The sequence below is a fragment of the Ambystoma mexicanum genome, chromosome 5q (genome assembly GCF_040938575.1).
Source record: "Ambystoma mexicanum isolate Mex_15411 chromosome 5q, UKY_AmexF1_1, whole genome shotgun sequence".
NCBI classification, from domain to species: Eukaryota; Metazoa; Chordata; class Amphibia; order Caudata; family Ambystomatidae; genus Ambystoma; species Ambystoma mexicanum.
The window spans coordinates 590,423,425-590,446,249 of NC_090933.1; the positions used below are offsets into that span (position 1 = coordinate 590,423,425).

The 22,825-nt window shown below is 41.9% G+C and overlaps 1 protein-coding gene and 1 pseudogene across 1 annotated transcript in view; one reads left to right on the forward strand and one right to left on the reverse strand.

Annotated features, from left to right (window-relative positions):
- Positions 1–22,825, forward strand: part of XKR4 (XK related 4) — a 916,393-nt gene that overhangs the window by 59,422 nt on the left and 834,146 nt on the right. The window lies entirely within an intron of this gene.
- Positions 15,759–15,876, reverse strand: LOC138499156 (5S ribosomal RNA; annotated as a pseudogene).

Sequence of the window (22,825 nt, forward strand, 5' to 3'; positions counted from 1 at the left end):
TCAAAATCAAATAAAGCAATAGTGGAACTTTCTCAATTCTAAATGAACCTGATGAACAAACTACCAAAGGCTGAGGGATTTATGTAAGAGAATATGCCCCGTATGAATGATGCTTTACTAACAGACATCCAAAGGATAAGACGTGCAATGGAGCTCAGATTGGAAATAAGTCCTCAAACAAATGAGAAGTATAAAAGAGGTTATGGGATATAAGGAAGAACGCCTGTGGGTGTTACGTCAACTTCAGAGCAGACTCATTTATCCCCAAAACCTGGCATGTACCAGTTTAGCCAACAGTTCTCCCCGAAGTAATTAGGCATTATTACCTATAAGGCTATGCATTAGTAAATATGAACGATCCACACGAGACGGTACATTTAACAAGTTGGTAAAGCTTGGAGAATAGCTCTTCGACAATGTGCTTGTCTTAGACGCAAGTATGGATTTATTACCTGGTCCTGCGCTTAGAGGCTGGACTCTGGCATGAAGCAGGATATAAAATCCCAGTCACATTATTTTATTGAAAATGTACATTTATGTGATATATGCCATTTATGCAAATGACCTCTGTCCCTGACATGTCAGCAGAATTTGGTTTGCATTTTCATAATCATCATTACATTCTCTTAAAGAAAATACGTTGTCTGAACTGTTTGGAGGAAGCAGATTTTTTTAAAATAACTCTGCCTCGTTAATTATGCAAATTTCACAATTCATCAAATCACAATTTTTAAATATCTTTCCTCATCAGTATACTTTGCTGATAGTGACTACTTTTGGACCACCAAAATGTCAACTTACAGAGTTATGTGCACTAGTTGCGTTATGTTACTCAACTCTTATCTTCCCCAAAACACACTACTAAGGTGTCATTTCTCACAAGTATACTTTACTGATAGGAAGAGGCTGTATTTGGACCTCTAGAAATGTCACATATTATATGATCTAATTCAAAGATTGTACATGAGGATTTCTTCCAAAATAACACTCTTAAACCTCTAACCATTGAATATGTGTTTGCTTTGATGCATGATGTCACTAGAAAAAGGGCATCAAACTCTGTACGGGGACTTTGTAAAGCATCAAAGATGGTATCCGCGACAGCTTACGTACTCCCAACAGAGGGGTATGTTGACTCACAGCATCCTTGTGTGGACTGGGATCCAAAAGTGGTCCAGGAAATGTTTTTCAAAGTGGCCCTATATTGCTCCATTAAAGAAAATGTAGCAAGCAAGACCAACCCCTCTATGTTGAGTGTTGGGGGCATGGGGGGTTCCTCCACACAAGGCATTTTAAACAAATAATTAAAAAACATTACTTGTAAAGCAGATTCGTCTCAAGGTGGGATTACAAATTGAACATAACAAATACAGATATAAAACATGTATTAAGAGTGAAGAATTGCATACTGCAAGCTTTATAACAAATTCCTTTTTTTCGAAATGATGTGGTGAGTGAGGAGAGAGTTATGTGATAACTGGGAGAGAAGGTAAGGAGGACAGAAAAACAATTCACCCACACACAAGAGGCCCACCAGGAAATCTCCAGAGTTTATTTATTGTTATTTATTTATACATTTATATAACGCACACAAACCCTCAGGCATAAGGGCACTTGAAACCAGTTACATGGAGCCCGTGGGCCAGCAATTTCATCAATCCTTAACTTGGCACACAAAACCTCAAGCATCAGGGCACTTGAAACCAGTTGGATGGAGACAGTGGGCCAGCAATTTCATCAATCCTTAACAGAGATACAAGTTAATGCAGGCATGTAACACAATGCCAGTAATTCTTCATAGGTTGCAGAAAAGGTGCAGATTAGAACATCGCAGGAAGTCTGCGAGTGACAGGTGGTTAGGTGAATAGCCAAGTTTTTAGGGCTTTACGAAATACCGCTTTCCTAGCATCTGATATGTGATCATATCTATGTAGCTTTGGAGCCGCTCACAGGGCATTATTTTGAATAGTCTGGAGTTTTTGTAAATTGTGTGAAGATGTGCCTGTGAAGAGGGCATTGCAGTAGTCCAATCCGGCACCTACAACAGCCTTAGCAATGGTAAGGCAGCTATCTTCCGATAAGAAGATGGCCGCAATGAGGCGCTTGGTCGAGTGTGCTGCAGAAGAGGATATGCATTAACTTGGAGAGAGAGAGAGAGGGTGGCATCTAAGTATACACACAGTGTTTTAACAGCAGGTGATACAGTGATCTTAGTGCCATCTTTGTTGAAGGCAATGTATTCTGGCTCAAGTTTCTTTAGTACCAAGTGAGGTCCGACCAAAGGTATTTTGGTCTTCTCATCAGTTCGGTATAGCAGGATCAAGGGAAGTTTTTTTTAAAATAATGGTAGGACCCTTGCTTCTTTAAACAGTGAGGGCACTTTGCCTGTGGTAAATGAAGCATTGATAAATGCTATGATGATTGGTGCTAGAGCATCTGTGCAATCTTTGACAAGTGGGGCTGGGCAAACGACTCCTTTGCATCTGGAAGGCTTAAGGCATTTCATGATCTGTAGTGTGTCCTGTGTGGTTATTTAGCAAAATTTGAACCGGGGGTGTCGCATTTGATAATGTTGCTGGGAGGGACATTCTGGGGGACGAATTTGTGATTGGATTGTTTGGCAGTTATTTTACTTTGTAGCGTGTCTATTTTTTTCATGAAAATGTTTTGTATGCAAGTGCACCATGCAAAATCTTTGCTTCCGTGGAGCATTGGGGAATAAACGATTCTAGCTCTCTAGGGATAGTGAATAGCTCTCACATATTAGGGTTGGCATTGGCAATTCTTGTGTTGCAGGTGGAGGCTTTGGCTTCGATGATGACTTGTTTGTATTGTTTGGCCAGGCTAATGAACTCCTGTTTGGTGGTGTCAGTGGGAAAGTTCTTCCAGCAGGATTCTGTGGTTCTTTTCATAGACTTGAGGTCAGCTAGTTCTTGGGAGTACCAGGAGTTAACATGCAAGATAGACTTTGCTTTTTATGGGTTAGGGGTGCAATGGTATTGACAGCATCGGTTAGGGTTTTGGTGTAGAGGTTGGCTAGGGTTTGAGGATCCGGAGTACTGTGACTTCCAATCTGAGTGAGTTGAGAAGAGGTAGGATGTTATCTTTGGTAAGTTTTCTCGAGTTGCAAGCCAATGAAGGTGGTAGCTGTTTGGTAGGGGGTTCGGTATGTTTGGCCACGGGAATAGAGAATGTGATAACATGGTGGTCCAACCATGGGCATGGCGTGTTGGACTTGAAATGAAATGAAATTAAATGATATTTTTTTATATCGCGCTTGTACACAAGTGTTTCAGAACGCAACCAAGCAAAAAGGAGGAGAACAAAAAAGACAATTTTACCAGGACCAGTGAAATTGAGAACGCGCACGTGCATTGGAAAGGGTAAAGGGATAAAAATGCTGTTGCAGTTGAGGTCCACTAGCCAGTCTAGCTTGTGACCCTTGATGTGTGTGGGGTTGTTGATACATTGACAGAAGCCTAGGGTGTGAAGCGAGTTGGTGAGAGAAGCACTGGGAGGTCAGTGAGGTTGCTGAGTCCTTGGTTAAAGTTGCCTAAGAGGGTTACTTGTGAAGAGAGCTTTTTATGACTTAAAGTGTGGAGGAGGTCTTCTTGGAAGGTTTTAGTGGCACCGGGAGGTCGGTATATTATGTGGAAAGTAATGGTGTTAGTGGGGAGATGGTTAATTTTAAAGAAAGGGTGTTGCAAAGTTTGTTGAGGGAGGTTTTAAGTTGCCTAATGTGTAAATGTTTTTTTTTTGCTATGAGGGCAGTCTCTCCACCTTTGGTGATGGGTCTATCACTTCTAAAAATAGTGTAGTCATGGGGTAAAGCCAGGGCTAGGGCTGGGCCTGAGGCTGGGTGTAGCAATGCTTGGGTTATAGCTAGGGCATCAAGGTCATTGATCATTAGGAGGACATGTAAGTCTAGGGCATGGGCCAGGAGTGATCCAGCATTGATCAGAGCAAATTTGAGAGTGCTTTCAGACAGGTTGTTACTCTTGGTTTTGGTTATGGCAGAAGCTTTGTTGTGGGGACGATATTGTTAAGTTACTGATCGGGAGGGGTGTTAGGTTCAGTCCATGGGAGTGCTTTTGGTAAGGAAGTCAGAGTGTGTGAGTCTACAATAGGTGAAGAACTAATTTGTGCAGTATTATAGCAAACATCTTGTGCAGCAATATAGGAATCATCATCATTGGTTACAGGACTGGCGCAGTGGTCGACATGTGCTACATTATGTCAGACATCTTGTACAGCAATATAGGAATCATCATCATTGGTTACAGGGCTGGCGCAGTGGTCAACATGTGCTACATTATGTCAGACATCTTGTACAGCAATATAGGAATCATCATCATTGGTTACAGGGCTGGCGCAGTGGTCGACATGTGCTACATTATGTCAGACATCTTGTACAGCAATATAGGAATCATCATCATTGGTTACAGGGCTGGCGCAGTGGTCGACATGTGCTACATTATGTCAGACATCTTGTACAGCAATATAGGAATCATCATCATTGGTTACAGGGCTGGCGCAGTGGTCGACATGTGCTACATTATGTCAGACATCTTGTACAGCAATATAGGAATCATCATCATTGGTTACAGGACTGGCGCAGTGGTCGACATGTGCTACATTATGTCAGACATCTTGTACAGCAATATAGGAAACATCATCATTGGTTACAGGACTGGCGCAGTGGTCAACATTTTGTGTAGAGGTGGTGTGAAGGTTGAATTTCGGTATATTGCTGTGGCGCGTGTTTACAGAAGGTGAAGGGCTAATGAGAGAGTGGGACAGTCCATCACTATTTATGAAGCCTAGAACTCTCCCTCAAAAGCATTGTAGTGTTACCCCACGCACCTTGGTAGTGCATTAGCATACCATCAGTGGCATTCGTAAAGGCACTTCATAGGGACCTGAGGGCCTTGCGCAGGGGTACTGTATCCACATGATGTATGCAGTGAACTGCAGCACTTTATGGATGCCTTTTGTAGAGTATCTTGCAGTATTAAAACATTATAACTAGTGTACTCAACATGCAACCTTGCTGGGCTGCAGTACATTGCATTGCGACTCATCTGGTGGGGGGCGTCCCTCTTAGAGGAGCCTTTGTTGCAGAATCCCTTGGCCTTTCCCATGGCTTCTTAATTCTAATCTTTACCACATGAAGATGGTATTCTAAGAATTCTCTTGGTAGTTATTCCGTCTCTTCCTGTCTAAGAAAACATGATATTCCATATCAGGCTATTAATAATAAATATAGGATCTATCTCACAGCCTTCTCCCTTCCCTAGCATCAGATAGATTCACAAAAAAGAACTATCAAAGGAAGAACGTTCACGTGCACTGCAGACGTAGTCTAAAGAGAGCCTCTGTTTAAGGGACGGGCCTTAATAGAGCAGTAATTTATTAGAACCTTCTAGAGAAGTATAGATGAATTTGTGGCAGTGTTCACTATTATTTCTTATTTTGGTGATAAAAGACCAGTGAGGTCCCCGGCACAGTGGGTACTTACCTGCTGCCTGAATAAAGCACCAAGTGAAGTACAAGAACCTGACAAGGGCCTGGTGGTATCGTTACCATCCAGCGAAGCCCACGGGCACCAGTTTTATCACCACTAACACCCATCAGTTAAAACCATGGTTGCTAATGCAACTATACAAACCAAACTACCTGCTTTACATTTTTTTTCTCTGTTGCCTCATCCGGCCAGTTGAAGTCCCTCTTCTGTGTACATTACATCCATGCAATGAAGACTGAAAATGGACTAGAACTACCGCAGTGCAGAGGGATGGCAAAACATGAAGGAAGGTGTTTTTAATTTTTCTTTATTTAGAAAGAATCTGGAGTGCTGGGTTAGAGCAAGTAGCAGGAGGAGCTACGACTCAACCAGGGAGAAACTTGGTCTTACATCATTGAATCAGCCGGCGTTCCAAGCAATTTGATTGGGTGGCATCTACTCCCACGATGCTAATGATGTTTCTTATTCCAGAAAGTATTTCTATCTCCTTTTGGCTGAATCCTGTTTAAGATATATTTAATTGGATTTCAGGGAAGCGTGCCAAACTGAATTAAAAACTAGCACGCAGCAAGTGTACTGGATAATCCCCTAAACATAGAGGATTACAGCTATTGCCAAGTCAATGGAGTTGCTATTGGGTAGAACATGGAAATCCAAATAAAGGAATTGTTGTGCTCTACATTCTATACCCGAATGACTAAGGATGGAATGTAAGTTAGATTTAGCACTGAAATTAAATTGAATTAACAACCGTAACATTTGCAGTAGGCCACGGACTGTGGAAAATGAGGTTGATGGCATACTGGCATTTTCTTTGATTAGGTGCAGAGTTATTAATGGGTCATTGAAAAGTTGTATTTTTGTTTCTGGGTGAACTTATACAATTCTCGCAGAAGGTGCTTCATTTACTCTGTACCCATCTTAAGTCACTGTCCTCTAGTGTGTGCAATAGGACAACTTACAACAGCCTTGAACCAATTGGTTTCTGAGACTTCATTGCAGATTCATAATCTGTTCCAGGACTGTTTCACAGAAAGTCCGCATTTGAGAAGACGGTAGGCCACTGGCTGAAAGGTATATCTGCCTTATAGTTATTCACTGCTATGATAACTTCAAAATAGGTATGTAATACTGGAATATATCCAACCTATTGGAAACCAAAATGGAGTCCTACATACGCAAGATCTGATTCCAATCTGCTCCGTCCTGTGTCTGGTGCAATGCAGAGGGACACAGTCCTTTCCCTCTTTCTCTCCTTATCTGCACTGTGTATAACTCAGGCCCATCGCCAGCCTGTCAAAGCATAAACGATGCGAGTGTTAGTAATTTCAGGTTCTAACAAAAGACCAACCATGCTTAAACCCATCCTCCACTCCAAATTCTGTGCATAGAGTCAAAACAAAGTAAGGAAGACAAGGTTGTTATGGACCTTCACAGCAAATCCATGTGAACAAGGCTTTCTTGATTTAGTCACTAGGCCAGTGGTAGTTACGGCAGAGGCAAACCGGCCCAGTGAAAACCTGGAGTGCTCCTACAGCTCAGGATGTGCTTCTGGACTAACTTTGTTGTTGGAGAAATCTGGATTCCCATGGCTCACCTGCGCATGCTCTATCGGCCATGCAACACCAGGGGCATTTTAGTTCCCCAGCCTTGTATAGCCCATTGAGCTTGCCGGCTGGGGTACTGCAAGATGAAAAGTTCCTAGAGGGTGCACCTCTGCATCCCCATGTGTCTGCAGTGCCTTAGGTTCTGACTCCATCACACATATCAGGTACCATGAAGGGGGAGGTCTTTAACTGACATCTCACCCTGCGTCCTAGTTCCAGCCTGCAGCATGCAAGGGAACCACAGGGCTATCTGGAGAAGTGTGTGTGGCCAGAGGCCGAAGGCAGTGAGTTAATGGCTCTCGAGCTCCATCACAAGTGTCAGTACCCAGGAACGGTGTGGTGCTTGATTGGCACCGTGCCCTGCTTCCTAGTTACTGCCTGCATGGTGCAGGGTAGCCCGAATTTCATCCACAGCAGCATGTGTACTGGTGGCAAGAGTCCCAAGCTGTGGAGGAGGTAGGGCTTCGTGCAGGTAAGAACAAATACAATTGTATGTATGTATACATGCGTGCATGCGAGGGGTTGTGTTTGGCTAAGTACAGATTTGAACATGTGTGCATGAAAATGCAGTCTGTATCTTGCTGCACACACATGTGTGTTCACTCTGGGAGGGGGGAGGTTGCTAATTAATGGGGTGGGATTCCCCTAGGACTCTGCACATTATGGAATTATGGACAAGGCCATCATGATGAGTATTCTTATGTGGGGACATTTTACTGGCATTTTGCACAATGCCAACACTATGAGTGTCCAAGTGTCAGAATACAGGCCTTCATTGCTGCAGACGACATGAACATGTTTTTTAGAGTTGCATGCCATTTTTACTGGCATTATGGGCAATTCCAACCCGATGATGGTTCTTACAAGAAGATAATGGTTTATATTTATGCCGTCAGTATAAACAAGATTTCTTACGGTGGTAGGACATTATTATTAGCATTAATTGCAAAACAAACATGAGTTTTTTTTTTTTACATGGCGATACTGCCACATATTGGAGCAGCTAGCATTGATCTGTTTGGGAATCACTTCCATCAACATATTTTTCTCACTGGCAGAATACTTGCATATATTGTGGTCAAAGATAAAAAAAAAAACAATGTGCTGGAAAATACTCCTTTGCACTGGGTATCAGGAAATATTATCCCCACCAAAAATATCGCCATATATATGGTTGTCGGGAACGCCATGGGTGATATTTTTTGGGGGGGATAATTTGTGGGAGCAGGGGTTGCGGAGGTATCCCACGCACATTTAAAAATTAAGCAGGGGTTGCGGGGGTGACTCCTGCAGGTTCCATGCCTCAATATCGCTGCAGAAATATGTCGATATTTTTGTATCGCAATATTTTTGCTGAGATATTAACACATGGAACCTTGCACTGTTTTTGGCTTGATATCTATGAATGTTTACATGTGTTACCCTCCAGAATTCATACTGCTGAGTGTGCTTTACCTATTTGTAATGAAAGGTGTCCTGTAAAATGCACCATTGTAACTCATTTCTTTAAATCATTTATATGGGGTAAACAAACCACACAAATCCTCCCTGGTTGATTGGGGATCCATACTATGTTCAGTTGCTCACTCACATGTATGTTAACACCCTTCCAATAAGAAATGCATGCGTAGCACTATGCTCAAATGGAGAAACCATCACATCAGGTCCAAGAAGCCAAGTAGATAACAGAAAGTCACTAGTTCCCTGGATGTAACCTGAAGAAAGTGATCCAGATTAGGTTATGTATTTGCCTATTAAATAGAGAGATCGCAATATTCCAGAAAATGTCCCTTGAATGAAAGAGCCTTGCAGAGTGTTATTAACATCCTATATGTAAAATTATCTTAGCATATCTGTGCATTGGAAACTGATTATGTTCGCATATATCTTTAATCAGATACTGAGCTAACATTCTGCGCCGAAGGACTCCAATGGTGTGAATTATGCTACAGCCATTTTATCTTCATATCCAAATCCTGTCGCTGTCTGAATCAGTGCATATGCTTCAATGTTACAAACATGTTAACATTAGGGTGAGTGCTGTGAAGGAATGAGATGAGCACCAAGCCCAGTGAGCATTATATACTGAGCGATTCAAGCATACAACACTTTTACCACACATGTTTGTCAAATGTAAAGATGCGTGATCATTCTTAGGCTCCCAAAATGCTCTTTCTTTGCATACAGAGAAAGCTGTAATCCCCACTGGTGCTCCATGTCCCCTTCCCCCTGCTCATAGGCATATTTATAAAGAGTACCATATGAGTGTACCAAACTGTCCATCTTGGAATGATAACCTGGTAGTATGTTAAAAGTGTGAATTGCCCACTTTCCGTGACTCCCTGAAAAATCAACAAACTTTTAGACTTTCCTTTTTCTGTTGCCTGTGCATTGTTTTGCAGGTTCCGAACACCTTAAACCCCTTTGCTCCAACTCCCTCCCCTGCACCCTCATTTGTCTTCTCAATTTTCTCACCCCTTTCCTTTCTTTTTTCCCTTTCTTCACACTTTTACTTAACTTTCTATGCCAACCATGTAAACACTGGTCAGGATAGAAATTCATCAGACCTTGGGTCCGGAAATTTGGATTAGTGCATTTTTTAAAGTTTTTGACTCCAAGCGAGATACCATCTATCAGTAAATAATGAACATAGCTACAATAGGTTTTGATCATTTGCTTTGTTCAGTAGTAACATTCTTATTATGGCTACAATATATACTGAGCTTGATCATTAGAAATAAACACTGTAAAATGTAAAAAGAGCCCCCTTAGAATCTTACTGTAATTAAATATCAATTACTTAGTACCTGGTTTTGCAAAACAATCATAGCCCTCCTCACCAAGATGTATATATTTTTTCCCCTGGGCTCGAAAGTGTTAACAACGGCCGGGATGGCTGTAGCAAACACATACTTGACTATGCAACTCTCCCGCTATAGAAAAAGACAAAGACATAGTGAGTCAGTGGCAGAAAAAGAGAGGGTGATGGAAAGAGAGGAAGGAAGAGGGAGACAGAGATGGACAAAGGAGAAAGAGAGAAAAGAGAGTGAGACAGAAAGTGAGTGACAGGGGCAGAACGAGCACTACATCAGTACAGCTGCTATTATATTAAAGTGATCATTATACAATGGGTGATACGAAGACTGACGGTTTTATTAGGGATTACTGCTAGTGACAATTGTTACAACCAGCAATGAAAGTGTGGAAATGTTCTTAATCCCAATTACAGGAACAAGTAAAGCCTGAAAATGATGGAAAATGCACCCTATAATGTATCAACTCAAAGCTGATCTTAAAATGCATAGCACATCTTACCTGCAACCACACTGTGCAAGTGTTTGTTTTGTGTGATCACTAAAGACCCAGCTAAAGAAGAAAGAGTGATGTGTGCTGGAGGGGGCTTTTTTTGTCTGCAATATGTGTTATCTATGGTGGTATGTTTCACCCCCTCTGCTGTACATTTTTTAGCTCCCTCCTCTCTGCTCACTATATTAGTTTAGCTTCTGGAAATGCTGAAAGGTATGTATTTCTATAACCTACCCTTAATGACCAATTGCAGTAAATTACGCCAATGGTCTTTCAATATTGCTGCTTGGGGTACATAGCAGGAGCACTGCCAAGATTTACACCCAGCAGAGCATTAATCTGCGCAGAGCAATCAAGTCATGTCTACATCATTTCTTATTTCCACCAGTGGTGAACTGCTTCTATCAACAAGGTACTTGAAGCATATACCATATACAGTGAACATTGTTCCTGCTGTACATTAATAAGATCACCATTCCAGAAAAACTCTTTAAACGGGCAATTAAAGTGATTTAATTCAAAATCATTTGGTAATGCCAACTGTACTGAAAGGTTTCTATTGTCTTATGAATCAATCAAATGTATTTGAATATTATAAAAAACATTGCTAAATGATAATATATAAAAGTGCATCTGTTCAAACATACCTAATAAATGATAGTTTACAATTTAAAACAACCAAGGATTTATCAAAGAAAATAACAAACGATGAATGTAGTTATCTAGTAAATTAATATGCAAAAAGTAATTCTGAACAAAGATCATGGGTACATTGTGAGAAACAAATCTAATGATACTCACCAAAACCTGGATTGAGGTTTAATGAACATTCATGAAAAGATATGCTTCTGCCTTGTGTCACATATATGTGTGAATAGTTGTTATCCTACTTTCAATAAGCATTAGTGAAAGGCAAGATAATCGTAATAAAGACTTAGATTCTTTGAAATTGAATCTTAGGCCATAACGTTAAAAAAAAAATATTTTCTCATCATTGTTGGACAGTACACAAAACACTGTTATTTCATAAAGTGGGAACGTCCTCTTTGATGTCTTATTCAGGAAAAGGTCAGACTCCATTGCTTCCATATGTTAGGATTGCTTACTGTCTATTGATCAAAGAAGTAGGGCTAAATCAGTTCTATTATAGAACAAACTGTGCCAAATAAACCTAATGTTGCTAACCAGCGGCTAAATAGTCATAGTTTTAAAATCACCAACCCTAAAGCACTACTCCAAGTCAGCACATCATCTCAAGATGGCATTCGTGAAGCAAGGTGAACGCCATCTTCCTACCAGGCTGGCACTAAATCCTGGCTGTGTCTTGGGTGTGATGGCATCATTGCATACAGCTGTCATATTATTAGTATGAATAATCAGTACTAATATTATTCCACGTGTTGTTGCATATTCATTCGCTTCAGTTCTGTAAGTAATACATTTATGTTCTTCTGGTTTAAAGCAACTTAATGCCACAGAATGTGAAAAGATTAACTATATGCAGTCAAGAAACTGTGTTTATCTTTATGATGCAAAAAAATACACTAAAAAACAGGGAATACAAAAAGATCATTGAGACCTTCAATGTGTTTTTTCATCCTGTGGATCCATTGTGCCTCTTTACAGGGCAGATTCCTATCTAGACTTCTACTTGAGTGGACCACTTCAATCACCCACCAAAATATTGAATCTGTTATATGATTGTTGACAGCCAGAGAGAATGCACCAGAGATGTATTTTTATACCTACAATAGGTATGTTAGCAAAGTTGCAAAATCCTATTATGGATTGCTCTGGCTGTTTTGCCAATGTGCCTGAGTCAGCATGGACACTCAATGTAATATGCGCCTCTGCAATTTTCACACTTTTACAGTTTATCGTAGGTGTTGGCTGCCATCATTTGTTCTGTACTCTGAAATGTGTTTTTTTCTGAGAGAATTTACAAACTGTGCACATACCACAGGGGAAATGTCCCACCAAAGGTTCCGAATTCCAGATCATTTCCTGTAAATTCAGTATGCTATACGTAGACTGTATCTGCTTATCTGTTATATACTTCCCTCATCTGTGGGCAAACATAGGAACTTGTTCCTGCAGGATACATAGGGCCTCATTACATGGATGGCGGTGGACTAAGGTGCTATTAGCACCTTGCTCCATGCCGGTAAAATACTGGCACTGCCTTGGTGGAAAGGGGAATTACTGCCCTATTCCAAGGTTGGTGGGGTGGTAATTCCCCCTTCCCCCATTGCCCTTCCCCATTTTTTCCCCATAGGGCATAATGGGAATGGGGAAGGTGCTAATTACGGCACCGCAAATTGCGGTACCGTAATTAGCTCCCTGGTCCCTTTGCGGGTTGGTTTTTAACGCCTGCAAAAAGCAGGCGTTAAATTCCCCAACCCGCAAAGGGACCTCGTAGTAAGGCGGTAAGGATTTACCGGTACCGGTAAAATACCGGTACCGGTAAACCCTTACCGCCTACCGTATAATGAGGCCCATAGTTGTACTAATGACCAATGGCATAAAAGACAGTTACACAAAATAACTTTTTATTATTGTCAGGTCATTTTAGTTCACAATCAAAAAGAGTTTCTCATGGAATAGTCTTAGCTTGTTTTTTTTGGCATTGTCAAAAGCTTCTTTGGATAGTCATGCATTCTCAAATGTGATTCCAGGATTTCAGCATGATGATAAAAATCATGTGAATGAGTAAAGTTTATTGTATTCTTAAACACTGGTCAAAGGGGAGGCTTTCTTTCAACCTAATAGGATGATAAATTAGAAAGTGGATACATATTATCCTATCCATAGGATTCCTATAGAGCGAGCCATCCAATTTTCCTTTCTGATTGAACCTAGAGAGATCGAAAAAGAAAATTTTGAAGTTGATGAATCTTTGCAGAATGGAATATTGTAATTACATGTAATTAGCCAACTGATACAGGATTCAAGAGTATCATAATGTCTATGCAATTTTAGAAACACATCATCCATATTGCAATTTCAAAGTCTAATCTGGTATCAGAAAAAATGCGTTCATCCTCAAAATCAGACATGAAAAGAATTGCTAGCCTAGGTGCAAAATTAGCCCCCATTGCAGTTCCATTTAATTGTAAATAGAACATGTTATCAAATTGAACATATTTTTCCTCTAATGCATGTGTTAAATGTTCTATTATACATTTTGAAGGGCATGTCTCTTCTCATTGGCTCAAAAGAAGATTGTTGTGTACACAATTGCCTCATTGTGTGGAATACTTGTAAGATTGGTGAATATCCATAGTAACCAAAAGATCACAATTTGGATCAAATGGCATGTTCACAAACATTTGTATGGCTAATGTAATGTCGTTTATATATGATCTGTTTTGTTGACTTAAAGGAAATGATCCACTGAACCACATCTTGAAACATTGGGATTCCTATGTGGTTTAATGCTGCCTTTATAGGTTTTAGGGAGGGCATACAAATTATGAATCGTAGAATTACTAACGGTTAAAAATGCAAACTCATCATGTAAAATCCAGACACTCAGTAATGCTAAAATAGTTATGTCATATATTTTCTGTTGCATTTTCTTTGATGGATATTTTCTCAGAATCTTATCATTCTTAATTTCTCTAAGCAGAACCAACAAGATCTCCCCACAGTGGATGGTATTAATAACTCCAATCTCCTCAGCATTGCCTGCTGGTTTGATTATAAGTTTCAAATTCTTACTTATAGGTTTTAAAATATCCCTTTATGAAAACTTTAAATTAGAATTACATTTTTTCTTTTTTTTTCTTGAGGACAAATTATGTCTTTCAAGACACACCTTTCAAAAGTTACTTGTTCCATCTGTATAAGTCCACCATGGGGAGTAAAAGACTATTGATATTTCAAACTGGTGTCTTCTATTGTTTCCATTGTCTGATGCTCTTTGAAAAAGGCTTTCAGTCTGATTTTTCTAAAAGAATCCCTGATCCAATTGGTAGGAACGCATGATAACCCTTTTCCCAAAAGGGATAATCTGGGGTCTATTAGATTCTGTCCAGACTGAGGAATTACATTTTGATTAACATTTGTTACTGTTGATAAACTCACCTCTGTTCTGAACATTCCTAGCAAGCCTTGATTTGGGAATTCATGAATAAATGCATCTATGAACCTGCTTCTCGTCTGACCACTGCCTAAAAAATAAGGAGGAACAGTGCAAGTTATTTCTCTCTTGGAATCCCTCTGGAACTGATTGATTGCTGGATGTATATGAGAAAGTCAAACATTTTCATGTAGAAAAAGTTCAGCGAACATGGGTTCATACATCTTGTTCCTCTGTTCCAGATGTGTACTTCTAAATAGTCTTCTTTCAAGGTAGATGGTTTCTGCCTTAAATTCCTTAATGTCTGTGGCTAACTTATTAGTCTTTTTGCTAATTGTTGCAGTATGAAAATCCTCCTATTTTGTATTAATATATTGTAGTTGTTAATGAATTCTGAATGACTGAATTGTCTAAAAATGTCTTTTCTGCTTCATCTAGTTCTTTTTGTAACTTGGCACTAATGTGTTGTGTAGTGGTAATAGTGAATAACATCAAATCTCTACTGCACTTAGTAGCATACGGTATCAGCAAGAAACAAACAGGGGTCATTACGAACCACCAGACCCAATAGGGTGATATTCGCCTTCAGGTATTCTCTTAAGAAATGACCCGGCAGTTCCTTTCTAAAGACTTTTTTCTTACGTCATAATAAACAATCTCCTGAAAACTGGGTGGCTTTGTTCTACTCATGCCCACTAAGGTTATAGAGGGAGGGATCGCTAATAATTGCCAATATCTGTTCTTCACCATAACTGAGAGTGGAATATTCCTCCATAACTAACATCTATTGCAGAAAGATATAATTTATAATATCTATCTTGAAAAGTCACAAATTGGCCAAAGTTATATACACTTTTATATAGTCCCTAACAGCAAACCTACTGTACACACCTTACTTCCACCAGTAGGGAACCCTTTACATCAACAAGCAACTGGGGACAAACACAGTAACTTATGAATCGAATCCTCAGTGGTCTGGTCAATTGGTGGTGTTTTACATAAGGCTGTAATTAAAACCTAGCAAATGTATTGCCAGCAATAACTCCATATGGCATAACTGCACTGCCACACCTGGTGACTTTAAATGCTAAACTCAAAATGAGAGCTGATGATTTTCGTGAAGCCTAAGGATAAGTTGGACATTTGAAGAGGATATGTTCTTTGAGTTGGTTAAAGTTCAATGTTTCAAACGTATGTTGCATTGGCCTTTATCACAGCTGTTTTATTTTTTTTTATTTTTAGCCTACAGCACCTGGTATTCCCAGGCGGTCTCCCATCCAGGTACTAACTAGGCCGACACTGCTTAGCGTCTGAGATCAGACGAGATCAGGCGCTTTCAGTGTGGTGTGGCCGTATTCAGTGTGGTGTGGCCGTTTTTATTGAACTTGGCTTTTTGCCATCTTGAACACTACTAGTCAGTCATCTTCATCTTACGACACACACCTTTAAACCTTTTAGATTGTAAATTAGATCCACAGCTGTTTTCCTTAGTCTTTAGTCTAGGCCTCTCCTTTTAATAGTATTACAACAATATTTATTGAGCATAGACCTAGCTTCAGTAAGCAATGGAGGGCTTTATAAATCAATGAGGGAAGGAAATGGTGTGGTAAGCAGAGATACAAGGGAGTGAGGACCTAATAACTGGGGAGGGGGATGGAGTGCAGTTTGGCAGCAAGGGATCTACAATTAACATGGGGAGAAAACAGAAGGGAGCAGATCACCCAGTCACAAGTTAGGTGGGAATTGTAGTGAGTGTGGACCTAGGTGTTAGCAAGTAGATATTTCTTGAAGAGGAGGGTCTTGAGCTCCTTCCTGAAATGCAGAAGTGAGGGGCACATCTAGTGTTGACAGGGAAGAGGGTCCAGAGTCTGGGGGACTAGACAGGGAAGACCTGTCTTCCGGTTCAAGTCTGCACATGTCCTTATTTCTGGTGGGTCAATGGTCTCCAGAGATGCTGAGTTTGTCAGTGAGGTAGATTTGGGACGTCATGACGGTCGCCTTGTATATTATGCAGCAGGATTTGAAAGATATGTGTTTGCAGTGGGAGTCAATGCAGTTCAATGAGGGACAAGGTGATATGTTTGAATTTTCAGACAACTTTGATGAGTCATGCTGCGGTACATCAGACACATATCAGGGGTGCCACGGTAGTCAATAGAAGGCCTTCCAAAAGGGCATTGCCCCCATCGAGGTGGAGAGAACCAAGGCTTGAACAGCAGATCTAAAGCTGGTACCAAGCAGTTTGACAGACACCTTATTCAAATAGCACATAGCAAGGAATACAATGTCAAACACAAGAGACTTGGCCCAGGTGGCCATTTAGGGTGTGATGCCCTCATGATTCATAACAGAGAGCCAGATATGGATATCAGGGTGTTCAGAGTTGTTGGTTAGCAGTAGGAATTTGTCTTGGGGGGTTGAGCCTCATGTAAGCACTGGATATCCAGGACTGGATCAATGTGAGGCCGGCTTTTAGCATGCAGATGTCTTCAATGAAGGATTTATAGAGGTAGAGCTGCATGTTATGTGCATTTTGGTGGATGTGGATGTTGTGTGGTGCCAGGAAGGTACTGAGCAGTTCTTGGAAAATATTGAGAATCTTGGGAGAGAGGATGGCTCCTTGCGAGACTCCACACGTGATGGGTAGATTTAGTTGTCTGGAGGCATCCATTCGGACAAACTGGTAGCCATTGGAAGGGTGGCTTTTGAACAAGCTGAGGGTGATCTTGCTGATCCCCATGCAGTGATGTAGAATGTCAGTGGTTGTATGGTGGTCTACTGTGTCGAATGCTGCTCATTGGTCAAGGAGAACTAGTAGGCAATGATGGCCCTCAACGCTCAACGAAGATTTTAAGGGGATCACTGATCCTCTTGATGGAAGCCATTTTTATGCAAGACAAAATAGTTTATGGGCGGAAGGTTTAGAATAAATATTAACCTCTGGCATTGCTCTGGGCAACCCTCTGGACCATTGTCCTTCACCTGATAAGTCATAACAAAAGGGGAAAGACCATATGCACATCAGGCTTGGTCCCACCCCGAGAAGGGCAGTCCATCCCGAACTGCTAGATCACATTCCTTCTGCACGAGACCACAAGCATCCCCAGACATGTTTCAGCCTCATTGGGAGTCATCATTGAGGGGTAACTTGGGTATCTAGGCCCAGCAGGCACAGGACCGACGTCTGGGCATTCCCATCCCTCTCGGGATGACAATAGCAAAACAAAAGAGGTGATGGCATCTGGGTCTGAAGTCAGATAGGTAGGACTGAATGAGGTTGTTGGCTTAGATGTGTTGGAGGAGTTGCATGGCTACTTCTTTCTCAAGGATGTTAGCTAGGAAGGGAAGATGGGTGAATGGGTGGTAGATGATGAGCGTGCCGGGATATAGTGTTGGTTTCATGAGAAGCAGTAATATGTGTCTGTTTCTGAGGGTCGAGGGGAAGATGCCCAGAACTAGAGAGCTGTTGATGATTGTCAAGTAAGGGAGGAGTGCTTCATTCAAAAGGGTCATGAGTAGAGAGGCAGGGAGGATGTTGTCCATATACAATGTGGCCATGAGGGATGCTAGGGTGGCAGCAACACCTTCTACAGTGAGTGTCCTGAAAGTTGTACAGGTAGTTGTAGTTTTGAAAGATGGGTTGTGTAGTGTGCTGTCAGCTGTGGCATTGGTGTCTATGTATTGGCAGATCATACTTACCTTGCTGATAAAGAAAGAGTTGATGGCAGTGGATTTTTCAATGGAGTATGGTAGGGTTGGATCCGGCAATGGGTTGATGCATTGGTTTGTGGCTTTGAAGATGCCTCTGCTTACAGCGTTTACCTTGAATATGGTGCTTTGGTAGTAGTTGGTTTTAGCAGTGGTCATCAGTTGTCTGCGTGTAGCACAGATTTCCTTGAGCAGGTTGAGGTTGGATGTGCTTCAGGATTTTTGCCAAGTCTTTTCTTATTTTCTGATGGTTCGTTCGATGAATTTGAGTTCTTGAGCGCACCAGGGTGCAAAAGGTCTAGGCTTGAGTGTGTGCATTGTTTCACTGGGGCATTTTGGAAGAAGTTGGTTGCGAAGGTGGTGTTGAGTTCTTGGAGAATAGAATCGGAGTCCAGGTTTTTCTAAGTTAGATCATCCCGTGTGTGATGAAGGCTGGGAAGGTCATCCGTGAGAGCCTTCACTGGGAAGTTTTGGATGGTCTGAGGGCATGGTTGCTGGGTTTCCAAAGGGTGTACTTGACTGGGGTAGTGTGACTAATGTCAAAGAGGATTGCCAGATGATCCGACTAGTCGAGAGGGATTATAGAGCTGTGATTGCAGGTGGGCAGTACAGTGATGATGGCCTTGAGGATATTACCTTTTCAGTAAGTTGGGTCGATCATGTGCTATATGAGGTTAAGAGTGTTGAGAAGACAGTGGAAAACTTACTTCATTGACATAGTTGCTGGCTTGCCAGGGACATTGAAGTCGCTGAGCAAGCTGTTGTTGCCTTGTGTTTATATATGGCGGTTACCAAGTATGTGAAGTCTTCGATGAAGGAGATGTTGGGCTTTGGTGGTCTGTAAATGAGGTGAAAAGTGACTGTGTCCTTTGTGGATAGAGGGAAGTAGCAGGGGAGGTTTTTTAAAGAACCAATGGTGGTGACGTCCAGTGTAGCGCATGGTCATGATGCCGTGTGAATGATGGTGGGCCTGCACCCATCTTGTTTGGATGGTTTCATTGCACAACTCTGTAGCCATTGGGGATGAGGACATCTAGGATGTGGAGGTTATTGTCATCCAGGTTTCACTAATAAAGAAGGCCTCCAAGTCGTGTGATGATTATGGTGACGCCTGCTATGTGGTTGATTGCTGAGTGTACTTTGGCCAGAATTATTTTTTTTGGTTAGTGCTGGATGATGGAATGCTGATGGAGTCTATAGTGACGCGGGAGAGGTTACTGCAATTTGGTGTTGATGGTGTTGCTGGTGAGTGCCGTGATTGGCGATGAGTGGTGATGGGGAGATGAGCTGCTGGAAGAGAAGGGATAAACGCATATTTAAGGGAGCTTACCTGATGTTAGAGGAGCAAGGTTTCTGGTCCTGGGTATTATCGGTTGAAACAGGTCTAAACAGGAATTGCCCTTTTGTTCATCTGCACTTCACTTTGGATGCCCCGGTGAAAGAGCCCCTTTCTCTAACAGTTAAAAAAGGATTGGAAGTGGCAGGGCCTAAGCAGGTGGGCGGGGCTTAGGAAAAGTGACCTAGATCTACTTGCACCGGCTCACCACTGCAAAAGAAAAGAGGCTGGAGGGAAAAGGGGTGGCATGCATGTGTAGAACACCATGTTATTTGAGGTTTGGAAAAACTGTGTGGGAGTGTAGGAGACTGCAGGACCTTTCAGAAAACAAAGTTCAAATGTCTTAAATAGCCATCTCAATCGTTAACTTGTTGTAGAAAGAGAGGTAGCATATGCCGGCACGCTTTGCTTGAAGACTCGATAATAAACAGAAGACATGATACACTGTAAACTATTAAATCCAGTGGCTTCCTGATAAAATGGCGCCCATACATGTTACTTCCCACAGCTGCCACACTGAATAAGCGGTCAGACCATCCACAGATGCCACATCGACTAAGCATCATTAAAGCACATGCATGTCCACTTCCTGCTGAAACATATGTTTAAGTAGGCAATATACTGGGGTGGACTGGGAACCAAAGAGGAGCTGGAAAGAGTTTTCAATATGGCCGCATATGACATATTTTCAGCAGGCGCAACACTTTTCCTGTGAGAACACTTGGAATATAAGATGGGTTCCACAAAAAAGAGGCCCAGGCTTCAGAGGCCCACCGGGGAATCTGCAGGGTCCCTTAGGCCATTCCACTCCTGCCAATATATGTTTCATGCATATGTAGCACCCCACATTCAGTACATCCTTTACTTGACATCGCTCACACTACATTGAAAATGGTGGTGCTGTTTGGACCAGGGCTCGCCAGACCCACCGCAGCATTCTGATGCTTTTACAAATAAGACTTTGCATATATACCTGGGAATATACATGGTTTTGTTCATTTTATGAGCTTCCCACTTCCTCTGTCGTTCTCAGAGTTAACTGCCCAGGGTGAAAGAAGAAAATATGAGCAGCGCGCGAAATCCCGTTGGTCTTCCCGGGGTTACTATGGCGACCAGGGAAAGTGACATAATTGAAAATAGATTCCAAATCTTAACCCCTGCGATTCCAAAATTTTGAAGGCTGGCACAGGGCACTGAGACCTGCCAGGTAATGTTTAGCCTGGTACTCATGACACATAGCAGCATACTGTGTGTGTGTAATTTTTAATGTGTTTGTGAGACTGCTTTTCAAATGGCCTTGCCTGTTTTAAAATGTGTCTTTAATTACTGAGCGCTGATTCATGTTACGGGCAGCTTCGAAGCGTCCTCCACGCAATATACAAAGCCCAAATAAAAATAAAATGAATCACGTCATTAAACTAGGCGTCCTCCGTTCGTGTTTGTTTGGAAATGTAAACGCATTGTTTGCTGGTCAAATAGTGTGATGCCACTCTTCAGAAACGAGGGAATTCCCAGCTGCGCAACTGCAGAAAAACGCCTCCTTCCAGAGCGCCGTCATAGGTTTTCATTCTGTTTTCTAGACTGTCACATCCCCTTGGGATTTTACACAAAGGCGTCCGGTCTCCTGGGGAACACTCGCAGTGCCCCCACAGCATCCTCCTGCCAGCGTTCCGGAAAGAACAGCTTTTGTGTGACACGCAACAAAAGCTACACAGGCTGTGAAAAGGAATGATTTCATGAAGGCGCGAGACACGATGCAGCGGTGGATCTCGGGAATGCTCGCAAAGTGTTCTGCTCTCAGTGCTTGAGCAATGACAGCTCGAGCGCTATGGCATCCTTTTAAGTCATTTTCAACGATACCTCTTCGGATGGCTCAATATTGTGAAAGGAATTATTTGTTAAGCAATTTTGTCTGCGCTCTTGTTGCGCGAGCCCCTAAACTGCTCTGTTACAGGAGAGTGTATTCAATATTTGATTCTACAGAATGTCCCCCATATTCCATTGATGACAGTTGTATGAGCAAGGTAACTGCAGCACGTCTTGTTATGGGTGCGCAGTAATACATTAGATCGAATCCCCCGTAAGACGGGGGTCTTTCTCAAACTGCATTGGTATTCCTCACCAGGCCAGGATACTCTTCAAGACTGTATTTATGTACAAAGCACCAGTATACCTGGCAGCTAATCTCTAGATGTCTGGTGGCACATGCTCCTTGCACAGAAAATCGAGCAAACTGGCTCGAATCACAACTAGTCCACAAAGACAGGACCCACATTCCTTGTCTTGCCAAGCACACACCCTCTGGAACTCAATCTCAGTATCGACTCGGAACGCCCCTAAAATTCTCCAATTTACCAAATCCCTAAGAACGTGTCTGTTTTCAACAGCACCAGACCAAGGACTAATCCCAATGGATGCACAGAATGCAACTCACAGCAATGCTCTACTGTTAAAGGATGCCAGCCCAAACGCTGGCTCACCAACCTTGTACAGAGTACTTTGGGAATGGTAAATATTCCCCTGTCTCATTCTAGAATAGGAAAAACTAAGTTCCAGGTTAGAGGATGGGTAGGAGAGGCTATTGAATGCGATTTGCGGTCCACAGATCGTTGTAGTGAATCATTAGACACCATCTAGAGATCACATAAATCAGTACTGCTTTACTTTACCTCAATAATATTCCTGAAGCCAAAGACCTGATCCCTAGATTCCGGCTACTACATCAATTACTGCTGAAGGCCACTGTGGTGAAGTAGCAGTGTCCTACTACCAGAGGTGTTTTCTGTGATTGTGGCCTGAACTTAAGGGAAGACAGAACATACTTCTATTCTGTTTGACAAGTGATTTACTAAGACTCGGAAGAGGCAGCTATTACCCATCTGAAGAGCACTCCATCATGGAAGTTATATCCATGCAATAGGGTAGCTCCTGCTTTTAGAACATGAGGAAAACCTGCATAAATTACAACCTGTGTTCCATTGGCTTCAAAAATAAGAGAAGATTAAGGGCCTCATTACACGGATGGCGGTAAGGATTTACTGGTACTGGTATTTTACCAGTACCGGTAAATCCTTACCGCCTTACTACGAGGTCCCTTTGCGGGTTGGGGAATTTAACACCTGCTTTTTGCAGGCGTTAAAAACCAACCCGCAAAGGGACCAGGGAGCTAATTACGGTACCGCAATTTGCGGTACCGTAATTAGCGCCTTCCCCATTCCCATAGAGCCCTATGGGGCAAAAATGGGAATGGGGAAGGGCAATGG